The 17,071-nt window shown below is 43.2% G+C and overlaps 1 protein-coding gene across 2 annotated transcripts in view; it reads right to left on the bottom strand.

Moving 5' to 3' along the window:
* Positions 1 to 3,757, bottom strand: part of hs3st1l1 (heparan sulfate (glucosamine) 3-O-sulfotransferase 1-like1) — a 53,711-nt gene extending 49,954 nt beyond the window's left edge. For both annotated transcript variants that reach the window (XM_054738483.2, XM_054738484.2), the window contains exon 1: positions 3,407 to 3,757. The gene's annotated coding sequence lies outside the window, so the exon portion shown is untranslated. The remainder of the gene's footprint in view (positions 1 to 3,406) is intronic.
* Between the last annotated feature and the right edge of the window lie 13,314 nt (positions 3,758 to 17,071).

Raw genomic sequence — 17,071 nt, forward strand, 5'->3', positions numbered from 1 at the left:
GCTGGGTTCCTTATATAGGAAACTTTATTTCTGATTGGCTTAATGACCTGACCTGTATTGGAATATTTATTATGTGAAGTGCCTTGAGATGACTCTTGTCGTGATTTGGCGCTATATAAATAAACTTGAATTGAATTGAATTTGTGAGCAGAGTTTCAACTAAAATGCTGTTTAGGAACGACCAAATTCAAAGAACTTTTAGAGACACAAATATTTTGCAGACAATAAACATTACAACTAAAGTATAAACAAATTAAATGTTTCAGCTGGCTAAATAGATTGTTGTCGACCCCACCGAGAGTCAAACCAGCATCAGCAGAGGGGAAAGCAAAACCTAAGTCAGAAGAGCTTGCCACTGGACTACCAAAGCCCACGCAGTAATAAGCCTTAAATGCTCTTGTAGGCCGCTTTTGTTGGAGCGGCTGTGGGCAGATATTTGCTAAAAGAAACCTTTTCATTTCGGGATATATTCAGGCTTTGTCATGTGGCAAGTTATATTTATCTTGTTTAATTGGAGCATAGAACATAGCATTAACAATTGTAAACTACTAACAGCCGTAATTCATGTGGGTCAGGCTAGTTTGCGATAAAGTTAAAATACAAAAACAAGTCAGTGGGCTAGGCTGAGTTTGCGTGAATGGGCGGGGCTGACTCTGGTGCAGCTCCACCTTTGTATTTCTGCAGCGAGCACCCTCTCGCGCAATCAGCTGCGGGCGGGTGGGCAGTCTTGTTAGGTGGAAAGTTGGAAACTGTTTGACGGAGATTAAAACAGTTGGAGAGCTCCAGAAGAGGTTGTAGTGACTCTAGGAACTGAGGATGGTTCAGTTTCCGACCATTCCGCGCAACTCCAACCAGGATGGATGGGCCTGTGAACCAAAACGACCCAGCGTAAAGGTTAAGACCCGAGTCCTGGGTCTCGTACCCAGATCTACTCATCCTCAGGTGGGACTGGCACTGCGGAAGAGGGGAAGAGGGCGTGACACAGGGGAATCTCAGCAGGAACTGTGCTGCAATTCCAGGCTGCTTCAACGGGAGTGTTCTCAGACTCTGGAGGTCCAGCCATGCAGACAATTGATCCAATATTAGGTCCAGCACTCATTGATGTTTTAAACAGCAAAGTAGTGCCAGTGTCCAAGGAAAGGGCTTTCGATAGTCCGGTGGGAGAGGACGGGACCAACGGATGAGCATGTGAAGGCTGGAGCTGGGAGATATACCTGGATTGATCAGGTGCAACAGACATGAAGCTGATCAGGAGTTGATCCGTGTTCCTCCAGTCATTTTCTAACTGGTGAATGCTCATCTTAACCTGATGAACGTTATCCTCAAGCTGTTGGTAAGTTCAATTGCAGCTGTCACATGCGGAGCAAACATGTGTGCCGCCATCATCAAGTGGGTGTATCACTGCCGTGTGTCGGTTGCATCAATGAGGGGGTGTAAGGGCTGCACTTTGTCTGATCCCTCACCTAGAACCGGTTTTCCATGAGTGACATATTATTATTATTATTATTATTATTATTATTATTATTATTATTATTATTATTATTATTATATTATTATTATTATTATAAATACTTTAGGATGTAATTCCACAGCTCTCGGTGAAACCAAAAACTTTTTTAGGCTGTCAGACATAAAAAGTAATGTGTCACTAGTAGTTGGTGAGAAGCATCTGCAAAAGCTGTTTTACATGAGGGTGTGGCCAATCTGGCTCACCAATGACGTCTTCCACATTGGCCACACCCACCGCTGTCAGAAAGTCCCCAGAGGCATCCCAGGTATGATCAGCCATACATCACACCAACAGCTGATTGACACCTCTGAGGAAATCAGCTGAAATGTGTCAGAATCCTTTTAATTTGTTAACACGTATGAACAAAATACAGCCGATGATAAATAAAATAAATATAAATAATCAAGAATATCAAACAAATGTAAAAACTACAACGTCTCTATGGTAATTAAACACACCTGGGTCTAAAAAAAAACGATTGGATACTGTAGATGCATCCTCACAAGACAGCTGCAGACACGGCGGTGTTTCTTCACTAGAACTTATTGCCCTGGTCCTGTGAGCGAGTTCAGAACACAGAGTCGTTGCCAAGGGAGGAATTATGGTTACTAACGCTAATGCTAACGCTAAAGCTATCCAACCACTGTTTCAGCATCGCTGCAACATTAAAGTCAGTCAGAGGCTCAGCAGTTACTGCTCAACATACAAACACACATGCACACACACACACACACACACACACACACACACACACACACACAGATAAACATACACACACACACATGCACACAAATACATGCACACACACACACACACACACACACACACACACACACAGATACATATACACACAAAGAAACACACATGCACACACACAGAGAAACATACACGCACACACACACACACACACACAAACACACACACACACAGATACATACACACTCTCTCACACACACACACACACACACACACCTAAATACACACACACACACACACACAGAAACACACACATACACACACACACAAATACATACACACACACACACATGCACACACAAATACATACACACACTCACACACACACACACACACACACACACACACACACACACACACACACACACACACACACACACAAATACATACACACACAAAAACACACACACACAAATACACACACACACACAGATACATACACACTTGTATTTATATGTTTGTGTGGACCTCCATTGACTTCCATTAATGTTAGTGGCTCCACTAACCCTAACCTAAACTACAAATTAATTCATATCAAACCTCTAAAACCAAGTGTTAGACTGCTTAATGTTAAGAACCTTTTTCCCCAAAAAAGTGATGATTTTTATGGTCCACTCTCACCAGTTGGTTTTAGAGGTTTGGTGTCAGTTAGCTTTTAGTTAGGTTAGGTTTAGGAGTAGATCAGCACTGGTAAGGGTTAAGGTTAGGGTTAGTGGGGTCACAGACATGAATAGGAGTGGAATAAAGGGTCCTCACTATGATAGAAAGACAGACGTGTGTGTGTGTGTGTGTGTGTGTGTGTGTGTGTGTGTGTGTGTGTGTGTGTGTGTGTGTGTGTGTGTGTGTGTGTGTGTGTGTGGCTCCTACAGATTAAATGGATGTGATATCTGTCAGTTTTCGAACGAATTAAGAACTGATTACTTCCGGGCTAAACTCACTATATGGTTAGTTGATTGTTGCAGCAGACTGGTAAACCTAACCCTAACCCTACCGGGTAAGGATCCTGAGTAGCCTACATGAATGAGTCAATCCAAAAGCGCAGTGACAAGCTTCAGCTCCTGTGTGGTCTGGTTTGGTCCTGCTAATAAATGAAACAGGCAGAAAGTGGTGGAAGTCTCCGAGCAGAAGAGCTGTGTTTACCTCGCTCTGGGAGTTCGGTGTTGATCTCAGCACGCCTCTCGGGTTCCAGTTGAACGCAGAAGCCGCTGAAGCCTCGGAGCGCGCTCCTGCAGCGCACTGCCGCTCCGCGCAGAATAAACGTGCCCGTTCCTGTCCCCGTGCTCTCTCATCACTGGTTTGTCTGCCAGCAGCGACTCCTGGTTTTCTGGGAGCTGACAGCTGTTGTCCGTCTCCGGATCACGCAGACTAAGCTGTGCAGAGGCGCGGGGCGCTGCGCGTGTCAGACAGGAGGGAGACCGCTGTCAAGTGAGCCGTCAATTGTGAGCCGCGGTCAAGCCAGCCGCATCTTATCCGCCGCGAAAATTTCATTGCGCGTTTACAACAGTCTTTACGGTACCACATTTTGAACAGGGAACTGCCCAACTCGTGACAGTCTGGTTAAAGATTCAAAAATTCATAAAAAAATCATCCGTCATAGCTGATGTCCAACTTTCACCACATCCTTACTCTGGAACACCTACTGTACCTGTGTACCACATTTCAGACAGATTTACTGTAGAAATCTTCAGATATTAAAGCAAACTTATATTCGGTCCACACTCGTGACAGTCTGGTTAAAGATTCAAAAATTCATAAAAAATCATCCGTCATAGCTGATGTCCAACTTTCACCACATCCTTACTCTGGAACACCCACTGTACCTGTGTACCACATTTCAGACAGATTTACTGTAGAAATCTTCAGATATTAAAGCATCACACAAACATACACATAGGACCTTGGGGGGTGGACAAGTCAGGGAGTGCGGGTATGGACCCCATTTCTGCATTCCTGTGGCAACCTGCCCCCCAATTTTATTTGCACCTTATACACTTCCACTGACGACATTCCACACAAACACACACTTAGGGCCTTGGGAGTGAGCACATTCAACTGCATTTGGCAGGAGGATATCTCAGCCTCCTCCCGGGTGCCGGTGCCCACTTCCAATTTTAAACCGCACTTAGACACTGATGGCTGAGGGTGTAAGTGGGGTGGTGCGGTGGCATCAGCTGGTATAGGCCAGACAATGCCCACACTTCCTGCTCACCACAGCCATGGAATCCACCTCTTTAACATACAACATTATATTGGAGCAGGTGGAGGGAGACTAGGGGTCTTAGCACACCTCTGTTGTTGCTTGGCTTCCTGGGGCTGGAGGCTAGGAGGGAGATCTGGCCGACTGGTTGGGGTCCGTGGTGGTGGGTTGCTGTGCTCAGCGTTGGGCGGGGGGGGGGGGGGGGGGGGGGGGGCTGCTCATCAGCACCCCAGCAGAAAGGGTCAAACTCTGGTAACCGGTGATGGTTGTACCCAAAGTGCAGCAGTACCGGGACCAGAGTGAATAGGGTGTGTATGGGGAGCATGAGTGGGTGTCCGGCGTGCATTTCTGTAAGTCTTGGGTTGTATGTGCATGTGTGAGCATGAGGGAGGGAGCGTGTGACTGTGTTTGTGTATGACTGTATATGTCAGGTGGGGCCTTTGGGTCCTCCCCTCTCCTGGAACTTCTCTTGATGATATAGATCTTCGTCCCCCCTCCCCCTGCCACACCTGGTGTGAGGGGTTGTGCCTTGGTCTGCCTGAGTGTTCGTGGCAACCGGGTCTGGGGGTTTAAGATTTTGGCATCTGCCGGATAGATCCCGGTGGCTGCCTGGTGGGGCCTGGGTCCCTGGGTTCTGCTGGGTCCCCGGCGGGGGTGGTCGCCCCTGGGTCCCGGGCTCGGCCGGCTAGGGGGTGGGAGGCTGCGGGTGGGCCTGTGGGCTTGCCGCTGATATCTCCCGGGACTCTGCCGGCTGCTGGTTGTGGCCCCCCGGGGCGATCCTCTGTGCCTCTCGAGGGGGGCGGGGGCCTTTCTGGTTACAGTCTCCTTGGGGTTCCTGTGTTCTGGAGCAGCGCCTGGATCTCTGGGACTTGGAGCTTCCCCCGTCTCCTGCACATCTTTGGGGGGCAGATCTGTGGTCCCTCACACTCTCTGTTGGACGCTGCTATAGAGAAACCTTACATAAACAAGCGCGTGTACACACACAGGTGCTCACATGGTGCTCTCAAAAGTATGGGCTTGGGCACGTTAAACACGGGTCTTAAGACTATGGTGGGCACTTAATGCACTGTGATTTATTATCGTGATTCTTCAGTTAAGCAATGTTAATTATATATTTTTTCATCAAGTTGGCGCAGTGATAGGTAGATCTTGTATTGTTGTTGTGTCCCATTTTTTTGTCCTTTTGCTTTTTTTTTTGTCTTTTTCTGCAGGTCTAGAAGCAGACTCTTGTTCCTTATTTATTTTTGTGGAACCCCCCCCCCCCCCCCCCCTCTCCCCACCTATTCTTTTCCTTTCTCTTTCACCTCTGTCTCCATGTCTGGTCGGAATTACAAAGCATTCAACAACAATAGCAATAACGTTTTAAGTATCAGGCGTGACATTAAAAGCAAACGCTTTGATGCTCCACCTGAGAGTAAATCTGTAAGGCTTGTCACCAGCATTCAGACATCAATTCTGCTTGCTTCACAGCCAGACAGGACACGGTAAAAAAACTAAATAAAAATAAATAAATAAATAAAACAACACCGAAAGCAATGGTGCAACAGCGTGAAGCAATTGCTTCACAAATACTGGGAGCCTCAGGTTTGTGAAGTGTTATAGCACAAAGAGATTACTTGTAGTTAAATATATTCATTGTCAATCACAAATTTTACTGTATTTGTAATAGTGTTCGAGGCAGAAAACAATTGTTCCATGTGTCCAACTCCAAAACCACCTTTTCCAGGGCCTTCTATCACCAAATGGGTAAGACAGATTTGTAATTGAGGATATTATTTAACAAAATGTATTGTGTACAGTTGCTTTTGTTATTTGGTTTTTGTATTGAGGAAGAGGGGAAATTTAGCCTAAACTTGCATTAATTTTTGTTGCCTTGGTGTGTTAGTTATTTTGAATAATTGACATGTAAAGAAAATATGAAATACATAGTAATGGCAGATTAATAAAGATATTCATGTTAAATCATGTGACAAAATAATTTTTTTGATTTTTGGTTTGTTGAACATTCACAGATCCAGTGTGACAGCTGTGCAAGGTGGTTTCACAAACAGTGCTTGCAGATGAACACAGAGCTGTATCTGAAGGCAGAGGCTGCAGAATGGGAGTGTGCACTCTGTGAAAAATAAAAAGTCTTATTTCATTTGTAAAATGTATATATGTCATGGTCTGTGTCTGCATCTCCCCTCATGCTTCTCCCCTGATTAGTCATTGCCTTCACCTGGTCCTCCTCCCACATCCCACACACCTGCAGCTCATCTCCCTCTCATCCTCCCTGTGTATTTAAGCCCTGTCTTGTCTCAGTGCCTTGTCTGTCCTTTGTGGTAATTCTGTTCCTCGTCTCTAGTTTGCTTGTTAGGCCCGAGCAGCGAAGCGCTGCGAAGGCCTATTGTATCTGCTCCGTTTATTATTATTACGCTTTCTTTTTTCTTCCGCGTCTTTGGGTGGCCTTTAGGGGGTCTTAGCATATCCAAAAAGTCACCAAATTCTGGCCCAATATAGAAAGTGCGTGAAATTTACGTATTTCACTGGCGATGTGAAAGTTGATAAAAAAGTGGCTCGACAGCGCCCCCTAAAGAGTGAAAAATACCCCTCTCCATAAAGCTTAGTTTATCGTACAGTTATGAAATTTGGTATACTGGTACTACTCAACAGTCCGCACAAAAAAGCCTCTTGCAACCATGGTCAATATAAAACAGGAAGTCGGCCATTTTGGGTTGAAATGGCGATTTTTAGCCGTTTTGGCCATTTCTAGGGTCTATATTTGGTTGAACAGTTTCGTCATTTTTCGTACCATAGTCTCAAAAATAGTGTGCCATCGAACAGAAGCGATGGACGCTTCAAATGAGAAAATAAAATTGACTTTTCGTAAATACTGAAGGGGCGGGGCCAGGCCTCAAAGTTCGAGCACTCGCCAAAAAAATTCAAATTGCTATAATTTCACAAATGAAAGAATTACAGTTAAAGTAACTTTCTATGGATAATCGTCATCGCCCCCCGAAGACAAATGAATGGTCGCTGGATGATGTCACACAAGCCCCGCCCCCTCAGGACTTAAAACGTCAAGTTTTACTGGGAAATTTTCCAAAATTCGCCCTGTCGAATAATCAGCCCGAATTTGTAGCAGGTAACTGAAGAGAAGTTGGCGTTGCTTGACGTCACTTTATGGGTGTTTTCTGCAGAAGGCGGGGCTGTGGCGACGCGGCGAAGTCAGGCGTACCGCCGTGACCATACATGTGCCTCCCATGTCGTCATTTCTATAGATACAGTCACGAAACGTCTTGTGAGTGATCCTAGTCCGGCCCCCCAAAAGATCTCATGTGAACATCAAATGGGCGTGGCCTATTTTCTGAAATAGCGCCCCCTAGGTCCATTAAAACTGTCAGCCCCAAGCCATGCTTTGACTGAGGAGTACGAAATTTGGTACACTAATGTGGGGTCTCAGGACCTACAAAAAAGTCTCTTTGAGCCAAGTGCAAAGTCGCACAGGAAGTCGGCCATTTTGGTCCAATTACTCGATTTAGTGGTTTTCACACACGTTATTAGGAGAATGATGTCTCGTCGTCCTTTCCACCTATCACCTTCAAACTCCTGCTATATAATCTTAAGACATAGAGGAAAAAATTCAACCGTCGGATTTTATACAAGTATAAAGGTGTGGGCGTGGCTAAGCCTCAAACTTTGACCTTTCGCCATTACATTACTTGACTTAACAACTCCCATGTGCATGATCAGATCTATATCAAACTCCGTCTGTGTGATCATTGACCACATCTCAAGACAATGACAATGTGGACAGCTGACATCACCTATGCCCCGCCCCCTGACTACAGGAAGTCTATTTTTTAATGGTGAAATGCCCATATTTGTCCCCTCTACTTTAGTCAACATGACACTAAGGTCATGCACTGTCTTCATGATGTTGTAATGACCATTCAGATCTGATAGCTTTTCAGAAAGGGAAGGGCTTTGATGCCACGGCGAATTCTGGCGTGACGCCGTGACCTTACGTTTGACTGTAACTTCCACTAACAACCTCCGATCTGCCCGAGACTGAACATGGCAATCAACAATCATGCCCTTTATTCAACGAGGCACACACCGTTGGTGAAAGTTGTGTAATGTCACCACAGCGCCCCCTACACACCATTAAAACTGTAATAACTCCTACAGACGAGGTCGTAACTGCACCAAACTTGCTATGTGTACTCACACAATGGCACCCACCACAGTCCTGTGGTAAGTTGTTGATATTGCTTTAGCTCCGCCCCCTGACAGATATTAGGCCCTTAATAACACATGCATGATGCAATTCACACCAAACTGCACACAAATGACTGTCATCAACCTACAAACTTCTTCATGGAATAATTCTTAAATTTGGGACAGCGCCCCCTAGATACAAAAAACCTTTGTAACTTCTGCAAAAAAGTTCCAAACTACATCAAACATTGTGGGAGTCATCACACATCTGCAATCAACACATGTATGTGATCACTTGTTCAATTCACTTTAACTCCACCCACTTACAGCTTTTTGTCTCTAGATGACCCATGCAACGTTTGATTGATTCCAAATTAACAGAAAACCATCTTTGATGACCAAAGATGACCTCTATGGCATTTACTTGTAAATGGTCACAACGCCCCCTAGATGGGTTCAAACTTTATTAACTTCTAAAGTCAAAGTCAGAATGGCATTATACTTGGCTTGTGACATCACGTGACTGCACCAAACACATTGATGTGGTTGTTGATTCAAATCCCTGTAGCTCCGCCCCTTTCAGCTCACTGGCTTTAGATAACACACACAACGTCCGTTTGATGCCAAAATAACAGAAAACTGTCCTTGTCAACCAAAGCTGACCTCAATGGGATTTTTCTGTAATTGATCACAGCGCCCCCTAGATAACTTTAACTTTCGAAAACTTTAATAAATATGGGCAAAAAAGCACTAAAGTTGGTCTGTGTCATCACACCAACAGTGTGCTAAAGATAAAGTATGCCCTAGTGGTGAGACATGTAATATAATGGTAGGCTCGGAGGGGATGCTGATTCAGGGTGAGGTGTGGATGAGGTGACTGTTAGCTTTTCTTGGTGTCAGGGTGGTGGACGTTTCAGTCCGTGGACGTGCCCTGGTGCCCCGTGCTGCCGGCCAGGACGGAGCGGCGGGGAGTTGGGTTTGGAGAGCATCGGGGATGGAGCGGAGGGGGTGCGGAAGGAGGGTGAGCATCTTCGCTGCGAGGGCCGAACGACGCTGCTTGCAGCTTTAATTCTTCTTGTATCTCTGTTTTTGTATCTCAAGTATTAGATTTTGAACATTTTGGATTGTGGCTCTCCACCTTAGACTTACTTTTGTTTTTGACTCACCTTTAAATAAAGTATTTTACTTATTCTCATTCCTGCCTCGTGTCATCTTGGGTGCTGCATTTTGGGTCCTACAAACCAACCTTTCAACGTGACAATATAAGGTTGACTAATGTCATGTGATTTCTTATTTGCATTGATAGAAATTGAGGAACAGGTGTAACTATTATTTAGAAATTTTGTATGTGTACATATAAAGGTTATGTATTTCAGAACTGTAAATAGAGCTAGATCATTTTGATTTTGTATTGCAGTCTTTTTCATTTTAATACCTTTTGTAAAAAAATTACACTAAATTAAGAAGACAATGTGATTATCGCAGTTTGGGTATGTGACACAACCGTTTCTGCATTTGTTTTGGTATTTGTTGATACAGATTACTATTGATTGAATAATTATAATTGCAGTTTTTGCTGTTATTATTTACTAGTTTTATTTTGTCGATACTTTATATAACGTTCTTCTAATTCTCCATGACAGCTCATAGTTGCTCAGTCTTTACTCCTTTGTTTACATAGATCCTTTTGTGTCACCTCCCATTACGTTCCAGTCTCCCTTGTATGTTAATGTTGTGAAGTTAATATGACGTATACAGGGAGTGCAGAATTATTAGCAAATGAGTATTTTGTCCACATCATCCTCTTCATGCATGTTGTCTTACTCCAAGCTTTATAGGCTCGAAAGCCTACTACCAATTAAGCATATTAGGTGATGTGCATCTCTGTAATGAGAAGGGGTGTGGTCTAATGACATCAACCCCCTATATCAGGTGTGCATAATTATTAGGCAACGTCCTTTCCTTTGGCAAAATGAGTCAAAAGAAGGACTTGACTGTCTGAAATGTGGCACACAGGTACAGTGGGTGTTCCAGAGTACGGATGTGGTGAAAGTTGTACATCAGCTATGACGGATGATTTTTTATGAATTTTTGAAAAATGACATAATTCTATTGACTGTATTGGACTGAATATAAGTTTTCTTTAATATCTGGAGATTTCTACAGTAAATCTGTCTGAAATGTGGCACACAGGTACAGTAGGTGTTCCAGAATAAGGATGTGGTGAAAGTTGTACATCAGCTATGACGGATGATTTTTTATGAATTTTTGAATCTTTAACCAGACTGTCACGAGTTGGGCAGTTCCCTGTTCAAAATGTGGTACCGTAAAGACTGTTGTAAACGCGCAATGAAATTTTCGCGGCGGATAATATGCGGCTGGCTTGACCGCGGTGAGGGAGCGGGGAGGAGCCGTGTTGCCCTCCTCACGGACGTTCTAGCCTCGGCGACAGCATGTCATCGCCACAGAGAAGCGGAGTCATGTTTTTCTGATTTTATCTGCAGTTTGTTATTAAAAAAAACCTGCAGATAAAAGTGTAGTTAACCAACATGAGCCGATGTCATCTTTTATTTGGTGAGTTTCTGATCTGTTTGAAGACTAAACGATCTTTTACACAGCCATATATAATTCAGCAGCTGCTTCACAAGAACAAAATAAATGAATCAAAAACGATTGAAAATCATTAAATACGAAAAATCTAAAACTGTGACTAAAAAATATGAGGAAACCAGTGGATCTGGGAAAGGTGGAATAAGAGCAGGACCAGGAGAGGGTGGTGAGGCAGGTCCCACCAAACCTGAGCAGGTGAGTTTAAAGGAGACCACTGAGTCCACTGATCTCAGGCTCAGGGGGAAAGAGGACCAGAGTCTGGGGGGTCACAGCAGCAGATGACATGTCACCTTTGACCTTTAGCCTGGTGCTGCACAACCAGTAGGCTGTGGTCACTGGACTTCAGGGACCTGCTGGGGGTGTAGGGACTAAGACGATCACCAATGTAAGATGGTGCTTGTCCATGTAAGGCCCTAAAGACCAGAACCAGGATGTTGAAATGAACCCTGAAGTTGACTGGCAGCCAGTGAAGCTGGAGGAGAAGCGGGGTGATGTGGGTGTATTTGGAGGACTTGGTCAGAAGCCGAGCACAGGCATTCTGAACCACCTGTAGACGGTTCAGGGAGGTTCTGCTCAGACACGTGAAAAGAGAGTTACAGTAGTCTAAGCGTGAGGAGATGAAGGTGTGGAGAACAGTCTCAAGTTCAGAGCGGGACAGAATGGGACTCAGCTTAGCAGTGTTCCTGAGAGGGAAGAAGGAAGAGCGAACAAGAGAACTGACATGAGAATCCAGGGTGAGAGCTGGGTCAAAGGTCACGTCAAGATTCCTGACAGAAGGTTTGGTGTGAGAAGCAAGCTGACCAAGAGAGTCTCTGACTTTGGGAACCAGCTTGTCTGGGGCACAGATGAGGATCTCAGTCTGATCTTCATTCAGCTGAAGAAAGCTCCCAGCCATCCAGGTTTTAATAGAGTCTAAGCAGGTGTGTAACAGCTGCAGCTTAGACATCTCATGGGGCTTAAAGGAGATGTACAGTTGGATGCCATCTGCATAAAGATGGTAGGAGATTCCTTTGAAGGAGCTCAGGATGTGCTGAAGAGGAAGCAGATAGAAGAGGAAGAGGTGAGGTTCCAGCACAGACGGCCACAGAGCAGGAACGCTTCGATAGATAAGCGAACTATTCCAGAGCAGATCCTGATAGGCCTACCCAGGCCTCCCAGGATCTCCAGTAGCAGGTGATGGTCAACAGTGTCAAAAGCTGCCGTCAGGTCCAGCAGGACCAGAAAAGAACAGTCCCCTGCATCACTGTGGGTCAGAAAGTCATCAAGAGAAGCTGTGAGCTGTTTAGCCACAACCTTTTCCAAGATCTTGGAGATGAACGGAAGTTTAGAGATGGGTCTGAAGCTGCTATGGAGAGACGGGTCAAGACTCATTTTTTAAGAAGTGGGTGGATTTTGTGTGTGTGTGTGTGTGTGTGTGTGTGTGTGTGTGTGTGTGTGTGTGTGTGTGTGTGTGTGTGTGTGTGTGTGTGTGTGTGTGTGTGTGTGTAAAGATACTTACTCCTGACTCACAGGTTCCTGAATGGCTTCTACTTGGACGAAGTTAACTTTCATCCTTAAGGACTGATAGGCTAAAGGCTAGACTGAGTAGACCAAAGTGTTGCTGCCCTCCTTGTTTAAAGGTGCAGTATTTAAGAATATAGTGAGAATGTTACAGTGAGAGAATCACAAGAGTCTGATGTTTCAGTCGTTTAGGAAGGAAGGTTTTATGTTTCATATCCATCTGTGTGATGGCCACATTCATGTCCACACAGCATTAGACGTTAGTAACTCTCATGCACCTTTTAGATTTCAGTTTGTAAGTTTAGATTTTGTTGGGTTTATTGGTTTGATTGCTTAAATGCATTGGTTCTTATAGTAGGCATGCACATTTAGTTAACTACTGTATTTTTGGCCTGTCATGTGTTCTATTCAAGTGAATTTGTTTTCTCTTACCGGTACTGAGAGGTCCTCCACTTCCTGCTTCCTGAGATGGGACAGGAAAACAGTGTTGAAGGGGTTCTGTCAGCTAAACACAGGAGGACGAGGGGGCTGGACAATTTCTTTTAGATTGTTATTTTATCATTTGTTAATTTGTTTAATTTTGAAGTTATATATTGAGGTTTATGGGTTAAGATGTTTAGGTGTATTAACAAACTCACTGTCTAGTAAGCCCCATTGTCCATATGGTCTGATCAGCCAGTGTATATACACCCTTGTTTGTTGGGTCATTTGTTCTTCAGTCCAATGAGATGTGAAGTTAGTAGTTTATTGAGTTTCCATTTGTTTGTTTGACCTCTTTTATGAGCTAGAGCTATTTTCTTAATACATTTTTGAAAAAAGGAAATGAAAGAACCTCTATTTTTGGAGATTTCCTGTGTTCCTCCACTTATTCAACTTATTCATTCACAAGCTGGCTGCTGGATTGTCCGTTCTTCTCCTTCCAAAACTAAGAAAGGAGGGATGTAACTATTGGTAAATGACCTTGGGATTCCCTTGACTGTTGGGAAACCATTTCAGATTACTACCTGTTGAAGCTCATCAAGAGAATACCAACAGAGTACAAAGAAGTAATCAGAGCAAATCGTGGCTGTTTAGTAGAAAATAGAAAAGAAAACATGTTTTCAGTTGTTTCACCTGTTTTGGTTAAGTACACAACTCCTCATGTATTAATTCATTGTTTTGATGCCTTCAGTGAGAATCTCCCAATGTTCATGGTCATGAAGATAAAGAGAAGACATTGAATGAGAAGGTGTGTCCACTTTTGGCCTGGACTGTATTTGCTAGAATACTACGTTGGAGGGGAGGACTCACAAAGCAAGTGGGAGGAGGTTCGGCTCTGAGTTGGTTCTGGAAAAATTGAACAGGAACTTTTGACAAGTTTTTCTGGGGGGAAGGGGGGGGGGTGCTTTTTTCAAGATGGAACACCTTTAAATGGTGGGTTGATATAACTGTTATTGAACAAAAGTAGTAGCAGCCTGTAGCGGGTGTGTGTGTGTGTGTGTGTGTGTGTGTGTGTGTGTGTGTGTGTGTGTGTGTGCGTGCGTGCGTGCGTGCATGTGTGTGTGTGTGTGTGTGTGTTATCTCACAGCTTATGCAGAGTCAGAAGGTAGCTAATGGGTAGGCCATGAAAAGTCTGGATGGGTCTGATTAATGTTAAAGCTCATATGAGATGTGCGGGTGCACATAAACAAAATTGCTTGTTATAATAAAACCTGTCGGGCCGTTGGAAACAATCCTATGAGAGAAAAATATCTATAGCCTACGATAGATTTATTACAGTAGATACTTACTCCATGGATCTCGGTTAAATTTCCGTTATAAAGACTGTAACGGACACTGGACTCCCGCTCCGGGCCAAGACCTACGCCCTCTCCCTGGTAAACCTTCAGGACCTTGGACAGGTCCTCAGCCTGGATGGGCATCTTCTCAGCGTCCAGCTGCAAGCTTCCAGCTAATGAGAGCTGAAGATTCAAGACTGCGGCAAACGGTTTAGATTAGGATTTAGAACTTTGACTTCTCTGTATTTTGATAAATTAGTTGTTTTCGTTAAATCCTTTTATTCAATAGCTGATTTATTTTTATGTATGTAGTGTTCTTAAATTGTTTGATGTTGTCTAGAGTTGAAGTTGTTTGTGGCCTGTTTGATTAGCCATGAAATCTGTAGTTACTCTGCTTCAAAGCTCGGTTTTCTTTGGTAGTTTAGTAGTTGCAATTTATAAAAGCTGCAGATTTTTGTTTCGTTTTTAAAATGATTTTTTCTTTTCATTTGGTATCTCTGGCTTCTGTATTAAACAAAATTATTAGAGCAGTTTTCTTTTCCTCCCTGAGGCATTTTGTCCATTCCAGTCGCCGCCTTGCTTTGTTCCTTTAGTTATAGGTAGGACCTTAGTAGTCTTCTGCAGATGACTGAGAACGTGTGTTTTACCTTCTGTAAATAAAACACTGTTACAACCCCGACATGTGCTGTTAAAATGTGAAGGAGGGGGTAACATAAGAAACATGACAATGGATTTAAACATGGGTTTAATTGTTATAAAAGGTTCTAAAAACACGTGCAAACAGATGGAGAGCATTGTAATGGTGTGAATATTAATTTATGATACTTAAATTAATAGCAAAAGTTTATTTATTAAACAGAAGATTCAGTAAGATTCTTTTCATTTGATAAACTGAAAATGCAACCCTTTTCTGTGTTTCGTTTCAATTGTGAGGCAAGTTTAAAAATGAAGAAATTTATTACTAACAATTTTTGATATTAAACTTGTTTAAAAGCAAACCTGTGTTGGATGGAAAACTCATTTGAGAATGATGAGTTTTGAATGCGTGAATGAAGTTCTCAGAAGGTTTCTTTCAGAGAGCTTGAAAGGTTCTGGGTGAAATTGATGTTTTGCGGATAACTGAGTTATTTTTAGAGAAAACAGCATCAAACGTCATCTGTCGTGTTCTACCTCACCCAAACAGCTGACCTTCTTGTGGATCCGGAGATCGGAGGATGGGTTCATCCAAGATGACACTCGGGGCTGGCAGAGAAGACGTGAGTGTCCAATGCTCTGGTCCAGAGTGGTAGCCGGGTACACGGCTGTACGAAGCGTTTGGCAGATGCACGTTATCGTCTTAACTTAACTTCAGAAATCAAATGAGTCTGGGAGAGTCTTCGGTAGTTGGTTTGTTTCGTTTGTTCTTTAGCCATTCTTGTCGGCATGACAGAACAGCTTGCAGAGGTTCAAGGCGGCCGTCCCTGACTCCTCAGGATGACGTCTTGTTCAGAACTGGACGTGAAATCTGTAATGGTTAGTTTTTACCAAACTCTCTCAGAAGACTCCCCCTCTCTCCGGAAGAAAGCTTGTTCATGCATCAAAAAACGTGATGCAGTTATTGTTTATCTGAATTCTGTGTTGGCTGAACAGGGTGAAGGTCTTCTTTGCTGAACACATCTTTAATCATTATAATAATTATCATTATAATACCCAAAGCATAATATTCCATTTCATGTAATTAACCCTCTGGGGTCCAGGGTGTATTTTGTTGTTTTTGAATAATTTAGAGTTTTCCTTTGTATTTCCAAAATAAAAACCATAACCACTGCCTTATGTGGTATCAGTCTTTTCAGCACAACCTGGACTTTATGAATTTATACTTATTTTTTATATTTGGACATAAAGGGGTTGCATATTAAACCTCAAATCACTCAAATACATAAAATCCGAATTGGAAAAAACTTGTTTATTTTACTGTGAAACCAACAAACATTTATGACGAATGTTTTTTTTATAATTTAGAATGGTAATCTAGACTGTACATTTATTAAAAAAATGTGACTAAATATAGCAAATAACAAATAAAAAAAAATTGCCCTCTGGGGTCCAGGGTGTAAATCACCGTATTTGACTCATTTTGGTTTTTCTTTTGTATTTTCTAATAAAAACAATAAATATTGCCTTATGGGGTATCATTTTTTTTTCAGGACAACCTGGACCATCTGAATTTATACTTATTTTATTAATTTGGCAATAATGTACATCACATCTGCTTTAACCAGATCCGCAGGGAGCTGAGCTATTGAAAGCTGAACTCGTTTTGGCTAAAAACACAGTGGTTTTAAGACCAAATGTTTACCCAAAGGGATTTTAGTGGAGACGCTACTGTCTGCGGCGATTTTACTCACTTGGTTCTACCGAAGTAGACCCTATCTCCTTGCACAACGTCAGTATTTTAGCTTCGTTGGCGACGCCTCGATTTGAACAGTATCAGGACTTATAGGTATTTCCCTTCAATAGGACACCTCTTCAGCGGCAACGGATCCGTGCACTGGTTTCAGC

This window comes from Nothobranchius furzeri, chromosome 12 (assembly GCF_043380555.1).
Source record: "Nothobranchius furzeri strain GRZ-AD chromosome 12, NfurGRZ-RIMD1, whole genome shotgun sequence".
Classification (NCBI taxonomy): Eukaryota; Metazoa; Chordata; class Actinopteri; order Cyprinodontiformes; family Nothobranchiidae; genus Nothobranchius; species Nothobranchius furzeri.